This window comes from Octodon degus, unplaced genomic scaffold (genome assembly GCF_000260255.1).
Source record: "Octodon degus isolate 3935 unplaced genomic scaffold, OctDeg1.0 scaffold00074, whole genome shotgun sequence".
NCBI lineage: Eukaryota > Metazoa > Chordata > Mammalia > Rodentia > Octodontidae > Octodon > Octodon degus.
The window spans coordinates 7,965,198-7,970,108 of NW_004524650.1; the positions used below are offsets into that span (position 1 = coordinate 7,965,198).

At 41.0% G+C, this 4,911-nt stretch overlaps 1 pseudogene; it reads right to left on the reverse strand.

The window, feature by feature from the left end:
* Positions 1 to 3,923: 3,923 nt before the first annotated feature.
* Positions 3,924 to 4,261, reverse strand: LOC101560486 (annotated as a pseudogene).
* Positions 4,262 to 4,911: the final 650 nt, after the last annotated feature.

Consider the following 4,911-nt stretch of genomic DNA (forward strand, 5'->3'; position numbering starts at 1 on the left):
GAAAGGTTTATGCCAATATTGTTTAGACAATCTAATTTGTATATCTTGAACTCTAGGTAACTAATTTAAATAACAATATGCAGTATATTAATCATTGTTACTTTCCTATTGTCTTGTTTTGAAAATTTTTTTTTCTCTTTAAAATAAAATTTTAGGAGGGCCGGCCAACTAGCTCAACAGATTAAAGTGCCTGCTTAGGCAGACGCAGGGGCTGGAAGTTCAATACCCTGGCCTGCCATGCCAGGCCCCACCCCCAGGGTGCACTGAAAGGGCAATTGAAACTGGGTGTGGTGGCACACACCTGTAATCCCAGCACTTGGGAGGCTGTAAACAGGAGGATCACTACGAGTCCAATCTACATAGTGAGACCCTGTAGACCTTGCACTAAATACAAAACATAAAATAAAATTTTAGGGACAGAGGAGATTAGCTCAGTGGCATAAGCATCTACCTGGCAAGCATAAGGACCCAAACTGGATTCCTGACCCTGCATGCCATGCCAATCCCAGCACCATGCTGGCCCTGGAAATGGACATGGTGGCACACACCTGTAATCCCAGCACTCAGGAGGTTAAGACAGTTGGATTGCTATGAGTTTGAGACCAGCCTGGGGGCTACAAAAGTGAGCACAAAGCTAACTGGAACTGCATAGTTAGACCCTATCTCAAGCAAATAAAATAAAATTTTGAAAAGGATAGATTAAATGAATAGCCACATCTCAGAAAAAGAAACATAAATGGTCAATAAATGCATAAAGAAATGTTCAAAATCACTGGCTGTTGGAGAAATACAAATTAATACAACACTCAGATTCCATCTTATTCCACAAAGAATGCCTATTATCAAGAAATTAGATAATAAATGCTGACAAAATTGCCAGGAAAAAGGACCCTTTCTTTATCAATGGTAGGAATGTAAACTAGTACAATTATAATGGAAGTAAATATGGAGGTGCCCAAAAAAAAAACTGAAAAAAAGCAATTTATTTGATGTAGCTATTCCTCCCCAAGTATCTTCCCCAAAGAGTTAATGACATATTATAGTGATGCATGCATACCCATGTTGAAAGCAGCAAAATAGATAAATCTTGAAAGTGGCCCACATTCCCATTAATAGATGAATAGATAAAATGCATTTATACAGAATGGAGTGCTTACTCTGCCTTAAAGAAGGACAAACTTGCCACTTACAGGAAAGTAGATGTACCTTGAGACTACAATGTTACATGAAATCAGACACACACTTAAATATCACATGATTTCTTTTATATGAGAAATCCAAAATATAAATAAAAATCAATATAAAAGATCAAAAATAGGAAAGAAAAAGAAAAGCGATGCAGAGAAGACCTCTTCGGGTAGAGGGAAAATGCAGCTGGGAAGAAAGGGATGGGGAAGGGACATAAAAAGGATATGTGTTATGTATGTGTACCAAGAACTCAGGACAAAAGTAACCATTGTGTTTTGCAAACATGCAATAGTAAAAAGCAATAGCTTCCTTAGTGCCAGAGAGAAATGGCGAAAGGATGGGAAGGGAAAGTGGCAGAGAAAGAGGTGCAAAATGAGGCCAAAGACATAATGGCAGAATAAAGCTAGAGAATAATGACATCAAAAGTAAAAGCAAAGACACCAGCATACAAACAAGTGGGAAACGATAATTTATTCGTCCGCACCAGTCTGCTATTGGTCAGTACCTCTCTCTGTAGGGTGTCTCCTGCCTTTCACTTCTGAGTTGTATATTTGAAGTTTTTATGGTGTCTCAAGATCAAATTCAAAAAACCGAGTAGGAGGTGTCTTACTTACTCTCTTGTTACAGAGACACAATACACTACACCTACAACAGTAGAAGAGGTTTATTTTGACTCTGTTTGTACAAGTTTCAGTCTGTAATTGGCTGGCTCCAAGACAGGACAGCATGGTAGAGGAAAAATAGTTCATGGTGTGAAAACAGGAAGCCAAGAGAGACCAAGGCAGGAGAAAGAGAGATTTTTCTAGGCTATGTTCTCAGTGACACACATCCTTCAACCAGCTATCACCTCCCAACATCACATTTAACTATTCTCCACTGCTAAGTATCATGCCTCCTGTTATGGCTTGTGTCCAAATGTCCTTCCAAATCTTCATGCAGTCATAGGTGAGACTTTTTCAGAGGTCGCTGGATTTAAAGTATGTGATGCTGAGATTAAGAGTGTGTGATTACTACACCAGTCAAGTGTTTGGTTTGCCACTGCCCTAATCCAGGTAGCCTAGGTAGAAGAAGAAAGATACAGAAAGAAGCTGCAAAGGCCCCTTGCTTACTGTGGCCTGCCTGCTTGCCAGGGACTATTTCTCCTCTGTGATGCCCCTCTGCCATGCCACCCTGCCTTGGAGTCAGTCAACTATGAACTGAAACCTGTATGAACTATATGCAAAATACACCTTTCCTCCTTTTACTTTGGGTGTCAGGTATTTCACTTCAACAATGAGAAAAGTAACTAAGATACCCTAATTATCCAGTTACCTCCCAAAAGCCACATCAATGAGCACAGACTTTGGTGGAGGAAAACCTAGATATGTCATGACAGAAGGTGAGAGTACATGTTGTGGGCATAAGATTAGGGTTTACCAAGTTTTACTCTCATGAAAATGATGAAAACAAATTATTATTATTATGATTATTATCATTATGATGATGATGATGATGATGATGATGATGAAGAACAGTCTTAGTCTCCCTGCCTTAATTCTTAGTGTCTGTACAGTAAAAGTTTTAACTACAAAGGCAATTGAAATTATACAACTAATCTATAATTAGGCATCATATCAATTTCAAGAACATTGCCATGGTAAAAGCTTTTTAGAAGATGGAAAATTATCGCTGGAGAGATAGCTCAGTGGTCTAAGTACCTGCCTGAAAAGTGCAAGGACCACAGTTCAATCCCCAGCACTGCATACCATGGCGGGCAGACCACGCTGGCCACTGAAACTGGGTGTGGTGGCACATGCCCATAATCCTGGGAGGCTAAGATAGGAGGATCACTATGAGTCTGAACCACACAGCAAGGCCCTGTATTAAGCAAACAAACAAATAAATAAATAACTTATTAAAAAGTTATGGACCTACCAGTAAATGCAGACTTTTTTATAAATAGAAAATTAGAGTGTAACTCTTTCTTTCTTTCTTTCTTTCTTTCTTTCTTTCTTTCTTTCTTTCTTTTTTGAGACAGGATCTTCCTATGTAGTGCAGGCTTGCCTTGAGCTCCTTTACATAGCCAAAAGTTGGCCTCCAAATTACTTTGGTCCTCCTGGCTCAGCCTCCTGAGTGCCAGGACTGCAGACATGCACCATCACACCCAGCTACTTCTGTTACCTAATAATTTTAGCCTTGCCAAATCATCTTCTTCCTACCCAAATCCCAGGAGAATCTGCATGCAGCACCATCAAGTGATATTAGTGCTGTCTCAGCCATTGAAAATTTGAGATGTATAATTGAAAAATATATGTACAATCAAAACAAATTACTAGAGGAGCCAGGGAGATAAGCATTTGCCTGGTAAGTGGAATAAGCACCTGCTTAGGTAAATGCAGGGATCAGGACTGGATCCCTAGCAATGCATGCCACCCTGGCCCCACCCTGGGGCACCCTGAGCCAGCCACTAAGTCTGGGCATGGTAGCGCATACCTGTAATCCCAGTGCTAGGGAGGCAGAAAACAGGAGGATCGCTGAGTCTGAGCTGCTTACTGAGATTCTGTACCAAATACTTTTTTTTTTTTTTTTGGCTCTTTTCAGTTTATTGCATGGAGTTACACAAGTCCAAGTGAAAGCAGACCCCAATGGTTACATTACACAAGCTGTGAGATTTTTAAACTTGTGACAACGGACTGAAGGGGCATTCTACTCATTGCAAGGAAATCCTCTCGTAAGATTCAATGACCCACAAGCACTTAAAACCCATGAACCTCTAGCTGATCATCCTTGGCCAGTTCAATCTCTACCAGGAACTGGCACATGTTCTTGCACTGGTCACCTGGAGCTGGATTACTTCTCTATATTCTGGATGCTCGATGACAGTACCATTGCAGGCAAACTTCTTCTTAAATGCCCTCACCAGTTTCTTTTTATCATAATCATCAGTGATCCCTTGGACGCTGGTGAGGGTCCTGCCATTTCTCTGTGGAATTCTTATATGGATATAATCTTCAGTGCTGGCAGGAAGCAGGTCATCACCCTTACTTGCACCAGCAAAGGATTTGAAAGAGTAGAGGTTCTGAATAGTGGACATATCATACGATTCCAGCTCAGTGACTCCCAAAGACATTTTTTTAAATTACTTTTTTCTTCTTTTCTCTTTGTGTCCAGCTCATCCCACCCTGGAGGCAGGGCTGAAGCAACATGTGGTGCCAGGGATCAAACTCAGGTTCCTGTGCTTGCCTAAGCAAGTGCTTTAGTCCACTGAGCTATCTTACCAGCCCCACTTTATTTTTTAATTTTTAATTTATTTATTTACATAGTGATCCTCCTGTCTCAGCCTCCCCAGTGCTGGGATCACAGGCATGTGCCTGCACCACCACACCCAGCTTTAGGGATGGGATGGCTTGAGGTACCTTGGATCAAACCCAGGTCCTTGCACTTGCCAGGCATGCACTTAGATCACTGAGCTAACTCCATAGCCAAAACAAATCATTTTGAACCAGGGGTATAACTATGGTTAGAGCATGTGCTTAGCAGACTGGGCTCTGGGATATATATTCCTCATTGTAAGAGACCTCATATGACAAGTGATATTGATTACTGGATCATGAGTATAATCTGAACACACTTGATGTCTTAGTCACTTTTCTCATTGCTGGGATAGAATAACTCAGACAGTCATCAGAAAGAAGAAAAGGTTGCTCATTGCAGCCAGTGCCAAGGCCCAGTGCATATGGGAGA